We start from the raw sequence: 10,665 nt of genomic DNA, 5'->3' as shown, positions 1-10,665 counted from the left end.
AAGGATATGTTGATGCAGATATGGCAGGTGACAGAGATAACAGGAGGAGCACTACAGGATATGTATTTACTGTTGGAGGAACAGCTGTCAGTTGGGTTTCAAAAATCCAAAGTGTTGTTGCACTTTCAACAACAGAAGCAGAGTATGTTGCTGCTACAGAGGCTAGTAAAGAAATGATTTGGTTACAAAGGTTTATGGGTGAATTGGGTAAGGAGCATGATATGTGCACGTTATACAGTGATAGCCAAAGTGCCATTCATCTTGCAAAGAACTCAGCATTTCATTCCTGGACTAAACACATACAGCTCAAGTACCATTTCATACGATCAGTGTTGGAAGATGGAGAGTTGAATCTGGAAAAGATACACACTAGCCAGAATCCTGCAGATATGTTAACAAAAGTTGTAACCAGGGAGAAACTGAGAATATGCTCAGTTTCAGTTGGTCTTCAAGGATGACGATGAAGATGAGAAACAGCCAGGTCCAAAGAGGAGTCATTGTCCAGCAAATGGAGCAGCGGTGGAGTTAATACAATCAATCTCCAAGTGGGAGATTGTTGGGTGTGGAGCCTGATTATCTTCTATATTCAAAGGTATCACGACATAGGACCCCAGTTTGAAATGGGGGCGGCAACGCCGCCCGTAAAATATTCACTGCAGGGGGGGTCCACGGGGGGTTTCGGGGGCAACGCCCCCGAAGCTAAAAACAACTGTAAAATTGCCTTGTAAAAGTATAGTAATTTCTAGTCAATCTGGGCTGTTCATTAGGTGGATGATCTGACGGTAGAACTTATGTTTAGTTTAGGGTTTTTTTCCCTAGAAGGCAACCCCTCTCTTTGTATGAGGGTATTGTATTTGAGGCTATGTGATAGATGTGTATTCTGTGAGCGGGAAATAGAGAGGTGAGACTGTGAGAGAAAACAAAGGATATTACAACGGATCTGCTGTAGGTTGTGTCTCTTCATTTTGCTGGATAATAGAAAGGAAAGACTGGCTGTTCGGGGTGGACATAGCCCAAACTGGGTGAACCACGTATATCTGTGTCTCTCTTGTTTTATGTGCTTTCTGTGTTTATATTTCTGCAATATTTTATGTGTTCCATTGCTCCATAATATATAATTTTCTAACACCTTAAAATTCATAATGAATCCCATAACACCAGGAACACAATTTCAAATGGTGTTGTCTATGTTGAAAATAGCAACAAGAAATGCTAAAAATAGCATTTTTATAGATAGCATTTCAATATATATTCCAATTTTAATTTGTCCTTGAATTAAAATTTGAATTTAGTCTCACCAGCTGTTTGAAAAATAATTAATTAATTCATCTTGAGTTAATTAGTTGGAGAAATTCAAACATGAAGTCTTTGTGAAGTCATGCAATAGTTATCCCTTTGATTGAGGAAGTTATCCCTTAATTAAGGAGATAAGGATGAGTTTTAATTAGTTAGCTCAGTTAACTGAGTTAAGTCCAGTTAGATTAGTTCCAAACAGTTTGTGGAACTAATTGTGAGTTCAGTTAGTTAAAGCATGCATGCAACTAGTATTCTACAGATAACTGAATATTCTCTCATAAATAACTCATGCATGTCAGTTTAGACAAAGACCCAGTTGAGATTAAAGGTAGGGACAGTGTACTATTAGTTGCAAGAATATTCCCATGAGGAAATATCTTGCATGCAAAAGGAATTCATTCCATGAGGATTACGCGATTTCTACAGAGGTCAGAGAAGTGTGTGAGGCGAGAATCACATAGGTTACAGCTGGGGGACCGAGGGAAACATGCGCAAGGAAATAGGAGGCTTGGAGGACAGAGGAGAAGGCATATGTGTTGTCTATTCTGTCTATGAGTAGCAGTGAGGGATTGTACTGAGAGCTGGATAGCTTGAGAGCTAAAGCTTTGTGTAATCCTGAGATAATTCCACTTGTATGATAATACAGATAGCAGGGTTTTTAGCTGAGGCTTTCCCCAAAGTATTCTTCTGCATTTCATGTGTGATTTAATCTTCTTCTCTATTATATGTGTTCTATTTGATCTTACTCAAAATCAATTAAGCTTCCACAAGTTTGATTGTAGAAGTAGATTAGGTATTTTGCTTTAGTACATTTCATAATCAGTTTAATCTATAGTGAGAATTTCTACATTGTATCAGAGCTAGGTTATCAAAGCAAAGAACAGTATACTGTGAAGGGGAAAGTTCGAAGTTTGACGTTCTTGATTGCAGGTACAAAATCAATTTCTTATCACATCTCAAAGTTCACCAATGGTGTTCAATGGCTTGAGACTCGAGTATGCCCTGGATGGCAACTCGAATTACATAGCATGGAAGGATCGCATGGAAGTGGTATTAGAAGACAATGGTTTGAAGGACTTCATTGATCAAGAAGTCCCCAAGCCAACAACAGCTAATGCCCAAGAATTGGCGGAATGGAAGAAGTGTGGCAAGAGTGAGGAGGATTCTTCTGGAGGGAGTTCGAGATCATATTGTCTCGATTCTCCATGGGAAGGAGACTCTATTTTCAATATGGAAGACATTGAAGAACCTATATCAGAACAACAACGACCAGAGGAAGCTGGCGCTGAAGGACAAGCTTCAGAAAATCAAGTGTGAAAAGGGCGACATGATTTCTACATATCTGAACAAGCTCACCACCTGTAGAGATGAGCTTGGAAGTGTATGAATCACAACAGCCGATGATGATATGCTGAGTCTTGCTCTCCTCGGTCTTCCTAAGAGCTGGCATAGCTACCAGGACTCAGTGAATGGAAGAGAGAAACTGCCGGATTGGGAACAACTGTGGTTGGATCTAATGCAGGAGGAGATCAGGAGAAGCACCAGAGATGATTCTTCATCTAAACATGATGATGAAGAAAATCTAGCCTTAGCCAGTAAGGTGAGGAAAGGGAAAGGGAAGGCTTCCCATTCCAAATCGAATTCTTCTCATGGAGGGAAGAAGGTTGACAAATCTAAAGTGAGATGCTTTAATTGTCCTGAGATGGGTCACTATGCAACTAATTGTCCATTGAAGAAGTCCAAGAAGGGATCCTTGGAAGGATCTAAAGGTGAGGCATTGGTTTCTTAGTTTGAATTGGATTTTACCCTCATCGCATGAATGGTTTCATTGATGATGGGTTGTGGTTGGTTTCTTGACAGTGGAGCCTCATTCCACATGATCGGCGATAAGAGTTTTTTCAATACCTTGGAGGAGAAAGACCTCAAGATGCACATAGAGATGGGTAATGATGAAAATTATAGTGTTTCAGGAGTTGGCACGGTTGCTTTTTAGAGGGAGCATGGAGCTCTTATTACTTTGATAGATGTGAAGTATGTTCCTGGACTAAAGAAGAATTTGGTATCGATTGCGATGTTGGAGGACAAAGGCTACGATGTTGTCTTCAGTAAGGGAAAATTTTTCCTTAGACACATCACCACGAGACAAGTGAAGCAGATCAGTTCACGAGTCAATAACCTGTATGCTCTTGAGGTTCAAGATGCATGCAAAGCCTTAAGGAGCAAGGAAAATGTTGGAGACTTGGTGGTTGAGAGGGAGATTACATTACCTCTCAACTTGCAGTGCCAGAAGAAGTCTCAGAAAATTGTGGAGGAGCCACAATTAGAGATGCTAAGAGGAGATCGAGTGGAGGCATCCACTCATGCAGAGACCTCCAGTAGGGGGAAATTTCGAGCCAAGTGGGCAGAAGGATCACATGTAGCCATACCTCCAGGTGTGAGGTGGGGAAATGTGAAGTGATACTCTCAAGAAGGCTGAAATAGGGGCAACATCCTTGAGGTACCCAGCCTCTTTGATTAGACCTTGCTATGAGAGCCCTAACGAGGAGTAGCAGGACTGGTAGAGTGGGTAAAGACAAATGCGGATGGAGCGGCAGAAGGAGCTTCAGAATCAGAGGGTTCTTCTAGCCCAATAGGGAGGTAAGTTGGGATATCAGTTACTTACTTGTCAGTAACTGAGTTGCAGTGCAACATTGGGCAACACGATGCAACATGATGAGAGGAGGTGCAGTGCGGATGCAGTGCTGGGATATAGAACCAGCAGCAACATGGATGCAGCGGGAGGAATTGGTGTGATTGATGCAGTCAGAGATCAAAGTGACAGAGGCTAGAGCAGATAGATACTGAAGAGCACAGAGGTGCAAAGTTTTCAATCGACAGAGGCAATAGTAGTCAGAGACTTTGATGACAGAGGCATCATTCTGATTCAGGTTGGATATTTTTTTTTGTTTCTAAAGTTGCTAGAGCAACAACACTTGAGGGAAGTGTTGCATGCAGAACATTCCAAAGGTTCAGGATTGGGTTTGAGTTGAATTCCTTTCTTGTTAAGAGGGAGTCTTGAAAATAGCAACAAGAAATGCTAAAAATATAAATGCTAAAAATAGCATTGCTAAAGATGGAATTTCAGGGTATATTCCAATTTTAATTTGTCCTTGAATTAAAATTGAGAATTAAAATTAATTTAGTCTCACCAGTTGTTTGAAAAATAATTAATGAATTCATCTTGAGCTAATTAGTTGGAGAAATTCAAACATGAAGTCTTTGTGAAGTCATGAAACAATTATCCCTTTGATTGAGGAAGTCATTCCTTAATTAAGGAGATAAGGATGAGTTTTATTTGAGTTGTAATTAGTTAGCTCAGTTAACTGAGTTAAGTCCAGTTAGATTAGTTCCAAACAGTTTTTGGAACTAATTGTGAGTTTAGTTAGTTAATGCATGCATGCATGCAACTAGTGTTCTCTAGATAACTGAATATTCTCTCATAAATAACTCATGCATGTCAATTCAGACAAAGACCTAGTTGAGATTAAAGGTAGGGACAGTGTACTATCAGTTGCAAGAATATTCCCATGAGGAAATCTCTTGCATGCAAAAGGAATTCATTCCTTGAGGATTGCGCAGTTTCTACAAAGGTCAGAGCAGTGTGTGAGGTGAGAATCACACAGGTTACAGCTGGAGGACCTAGGGAAAACTGTGCAAGGAAATAGGAGGCTTGGAGGACAGAGGATAAGGCATATGTGTTGTCTATTCTGTCTATGAGCAGCAATGAGGGATTGTACTGAGAGCTGGATAGCTTGAGAGCTAATGCTTTGTGAAATCTTGAGATATTTCCACTTGTATAATAATACAGATAGCGAGGTTTTTATCTGAGGCTTTCCCTAGAGTATTGTTCTATGTTTCATGTGTGATTGAATCTTCTTCTCTGTTATAAGTGTTCTATTTGATCTTGCTCAAAATCGATTAAGCTTCCGCAAGTTTGATTGTAGAAGTAGATTAAGTATTTTGCTTTAGTACATTGCATAATCATTTTAATCTACAGTGAGAATTTCTATAGTCTATAAGTGAGACATTTTGAAAAGTTTTTCAGTTTCTCCAATCTAATTTGTTTAAAATCCAATAGGGATTCATTAAAATCACATGCTTTACGGGTGAATTGTTCACAATAGAAGTTTTCCTAGAGGTTTTTGAGGGTGTTGAATCCATATATGCAGTCAAAAAAATAGTTTAAACGACACAAATCAAGATTTCACCACAATTTTTTTCGCTGGATTCTGGTTAGAAATCCACTAGAAACTCCAAAATTTCTCACATATAGACAACTCCATTTCAAATGTGAGTCTTATAGGGGATGCAATTTTTTCTCTAGAAGACATAGAGTTTGGGATTAAGTAGCTCAAAACTAGGAAAGCTAAGGATATTGAAGGCTACCAAGTTGAAAATTTTAAACTAGGAGCGCTTATTCTCACCCCACATACACAAGCTCTTCAATTTGGAAATGAAGCAAGGATTCCCTAATCCTTGGACACAAAGCCTTGTTGTACCTATATTTAAAAGTGGGGTTAAAATCATCCCCTCTAATTATAAGACCATTATGATTAGCACCATTTTTGTCAAGCTACACATAATTATTTTGGAAAAGAAGAATAGATATGGGTGGAAATCTATGATTAAAGAGCTAAAGGCCAAGCCATATTTAGGAGACATCATTATATTGTGCACCATTTTATTACTCTTGAGATTATTGGAGTGTTGCAATAATAAAATCAATCTCCTTTGTTGTTTCATTGACTTAATTTAGAAAATATTTTTGACATTGTTCCCAAGACAAACCTTTGGAATAGATAAATGTTCCAAGTTGAGTTGAGGGTTGTTGTGACAATGTTCTATAAGACCATTATTGTGAAGTTGATATAATAGTCAAACAATGGTGTCCCTTATCCCATACAGTTTTGGCATATACATTGGTAAGTGAGAAGAGTATTTGGAAGAAGCAGGTTGTGTCCCACTCTCATTGGTATAGCCATCTCTTCTTCTTGACATTGATGATATTATTCTTTTAGTAAGGAGTCCTTACAATCCTGGAAAGCAAATGAGATTCCTTCAATATTTATATTCCAAGATGGGTATGATTGCTAATATTGACAAGACAAAGTCATGAAAATTGAATCTAGAAATATCGTGTACGAAACATTCATAAATGACAATAAAAACTTGGAGAAAGTTCCTTCATACAAATATCTCAGAATCAATATACTTTTGACGACATTAGTTTATGTGCCTCAGGGTGTGCCTCAGTGACAACTTCCCAAGGACTTAGAGTCGTCCCTACATTTCTTTATGTTGTTCGATGGTGAGTGACTATTGTTTCAATGATCTCACAACATTATTTTATGTTGGTCACTAACCAATCTTTTGGTGGCTTGCATCTTGTGGCTCTCCCAATACATTTATTTATGTTCTTAAAAGTTGTCTTCGCTTTTTGTTAGAAGTTTCCAACTATTTCCCTATATTTTGGGGATAATAACTAAGATTGGTTCCTTTGGGTTAGTTTGTTTTTCCTAATCTAAGATTTTGGAAAAAAAATATAAAAGGAACCTTTTTTTTATGTAAAAAGTTTCTTATGTAACTGCTTTAAAAGTTATGGATGGATTTAGAAAAAAACCGACAGGTTTCTATTTATCCATGTAAGCCTATAGAGGCAATATGAAAAACATAAAACAAATGGAGACTGGATTTAATGGTGGGATAATGTATGCCTATGATTTGGCTTTTATAAATCTCCCTTGAATAATAAGAATACTGATTATCATTTCCCCGTGGATGTTTCCCTCATAAGGAGGGTTTTACCATGTAAAAAACTATGTCAATATTTGTGATTGATTATTCAGTTATCTTGTTTATTTTCCATTATTTTCTGCAGTTTCAATTTATTTGTAGTTTATGCTTTCCCTGCTCAACTCAACAAGTGGTATCATAGCTTTCAGGAAAATTTTGTGTTAATGGCGAAGATGCAAAGTGCGAAGTTTGAAATCAAAAAGTTCAATGGTAGTAATAGCTTTGATCTATGGAAGGTTGAGAAGAAGGATGTGCTCGTGCAACAAGGAGTGGCAAAGGCATTGATGGGAAGGGCAAAGAAACATGTGGGTATGGATAATGATGATTGCTATGGGGTAAAATGCACGGTGTATGGAGAATGAAAACTACCCTCAAAGGCCTTCTTGGGACCTTCGACAGACTGTTAGATTATCTGCAAAAGCTACCAAGTCATACACATGTTCATCTATCAATATTAGTTAACAAAGTATGGGAAGGGGATTACCTCAAGTCTCCTTCTAGATTTGTTTGGAGATCACAATGCAGCCAAGAAGATCTTCCTCAGGGCCAGCTCCAAATCAATTCCTACACAAAGGAAAGGAAAACACAATCACAGCATACAATCTTGAAAACTAATTATGAATGCACAATGAACATATACTTGTATACAACTTAAACTACTCATATAAACATGTATCGAATGAACAAGTTAATGAACAATGTTACTGACACAATGGAGTAGGGAACACAACTGCAGTTCTTGTATTAATAATGGAAGAGTGATTACAACCATCTGTTGTATCAGTCTTCCTTTGCCCCTTCCGCTTCTCTCTCGCTCTCCTTTCTTAGCTCACTTCTTCAAGTTAAATGTCTTTGTCGTCGAACACTCGTAGAATCGCCTAATTGAGAGCCAATAATGAAAACCCTTGACTAAGCACAAGGTAACCTGCCACTAATGTCTGCAAGTACCAAGGAACTGAATGTGTTTCTAGGTTATCTTCCTAGATAGAGTGTTGAAGTCGATAGGAAGAAACCTGTCGAAAGGTAGGCAATAATGTGTCCTACATCAGTTGACACGAAATGGGACAAGAATGATTAATTTTTTTTCTAAGGAATATTTTGAGCATGTAGGTCTGAACGATGGTGATCATGATGAAAGGATATGCTTGATTGGTTGATGGAGGAAACAAATGGTTAACCCTTGAACAATAGAAGGCATGACAACGGTTTTAACCTAGACAGCACTAGACTCATGAACACTACAGAGTGTTAGGATACGGAGATGCAATGTACATCAGGGCATATAGGCTAAAACTCATAGGTTGGTAAGGTTCATATTTGAGAGGCCATCAAAATGAAGGTTTATCTGAGGGAGTGCCATGTTCAAGGGAACGACTGTTGCCAAATCACGCTTTCTAGTATGGAATACAGTTGTATTGTCCACTTTCCCCATCTGATTAATTTTATGAGTCCAGATGGGTAAACTCATCAGTCTTTTCGTGTTTAAAGAGTCTGAAAAGGACTGCAAAAAGAGCGACTCTTTTTCCTATCTGATTAGTTTAATGAGTCCAAACAGGCAAAATCGTCGACTTTTTCATGTTTTAAGAGTCTGAAATGTATCGTAAAAAGAACAAATCTATAACTTGTCTATGTAATTTAAAGAGTCCAGACTAGATAACTCGATGGTCTCTTCATATTTAGAGAGTCTGAAATGATCATAAAGTGCAACTCCATGGTGGTCCCTTTGTCATAGTTGTTAACCGGGTGCGACAAAAGGTTAATAGTATACCCGGATTAGTTACTTTTCTGTTAGTTAATCTATTGAATCTGGATAAAGAGAAACCTATGTTCAATAGATGTTGATCTCATTTTGTTACAAGTACGAGGCGATAGAATAAACTCATTTTTTGTCGTGAAATTTTAATGAGTCACGCGACAACAAACTCAATACCTTCATCAAAATTTTTAATGAGTCAAATGAAGAAAACTCGGGGTATCTTTTTCAGTTTAATGAGCGAGAAAAAGAGGGAAAAGAATGGCTCATTCCTTCTTCATTGATTTTACGAGCTCGAAGGAGGAGAAAAACTTGGGGATTTTTCGATTTAAGAGCGAGAAATAGTCCCAAAAAAGAATGTGCTCTGGTTGTTGCTGTAAATTTTTAACGAGCCCAGTGACAAAAACTCGGGATTTTTCAGTTTTAACGAGCGAGAAAAAGTACCTAAAAGAATGCTTGGGTCATCTTTATAAATTTTTAACGAGCCTAAAGACAAAGCTCGGGATTTTTTCAGTTTAAGGAGTGAGAAAAAAGTGCCTAAAAAGAATGCTCCCTTGGTCTTTTTCAGTTTAATGAGCTGGAAAAAGGTCAAAAAAGAGTTTCTCAGGGCATCATTGCATAGACTTAACGAGCGCAATGATGAAAACTAAGGATGTTTATATTTTTTAAAGAGCAATAAAATATCTCATGTTAGGGTCCAATCCTAACCCCGTTATTTATGTAATAGGGTTGAGTCATAGTTATAGTTAGTAAAGAGTCAATAAAGCCCATATTAATAATTGTAAGTGGTTGACCCGCATTTAAAGGGACCACAGTTAGTTGTAAATGGGCCATGGTATTAGATAGATGGTATGAATAAGAACCATGGTATTGACCCATGTTATTTCATGTATGAATCCTATATAAAGGATAGAGTCTCCCCTCGAGGAGCATCGTGTCTTATTTTGTAATCGAGCCCAACTCTATTGGAGGTTGCCCCCTCAAAGAGGCAAGTGAACATTACTTTTTGATTAATAAAATACTTGCTGTTATTTCTTATTGTTCTGTGTTCTGGGTATATTTCTTCACATATTTGGTATTCTGGTATCTTCTCGCAAGTCAAGATCATAACAAGTGGTATTAGAGCACTTTCCAGGGGCGATGGGATCTCCATTTTTAGTGAAAAAATTGTTTTTTTTTCTAGAGACATGTTCCGGCATCTTTAAACCACAGGATCTGTCATTGAGAGCATAAACCTGCGAATTTGGGGAGGCATGCATGCAGGAAATACAAGAGGTGGTCACGCTTGTTGGACTCCCTTGTAACCCCTGTGGATACCCCTTCGATTAGTAGCGCATTAGGCAGAACCATGCACGGATTGTCTTCCAGGTACCCTCTGGGTATATCGGAAGCCCCCTAGGCTTTCTTGAAACCTCGCCATAGATAAACTGTTGGCCGTCTTGCTGCTACAATACACCGAGAACAACACTCGAGGAGATTAATCATGCATACGATAGGGTAGTCAGGTTGTACAGCTAAGGGTACGGTTTATCCTCCTTGGTTAGTGCCCTGAAAGATTGGGCTGAGTACTACTATCAGACCCTTATGTATATTGCAATCTATAGCACCTAACACTCCTTGAGACCATAGTTCCCTTGTATCTCTTTGTCAGATCAGATCTAGTAGGTGGGATTCTGTCATAGCAACAACAATCAGTTCCGCCATTCAGATCTATCAGATCTGCCAATCAGATCTATCAGATCTGCCATCCAGATCTAGCAGTTGGGGTTCTGTAGCAGTCGCAA

Source organism: Pinus tabuliformis, chromosome 4_1, assembly GCF_031772625.1.
Source record: "Pinus tabuliformis cultivar Carrire ecotype Pingquan chromosome 4_1, CPIR1, whole genome shotgun sequence".
Lineage (NCBI taxonomy): Eukaryota > Viridiplantae > Streptophyta > Pinopsida > Pinales > Pinaceae > Pinus > Pinus tabuliformis.
The sequence above is the reverse complement of the archived record's forward strand: the minus strand, read 5'-3'. Positions refer to the sequence as shown.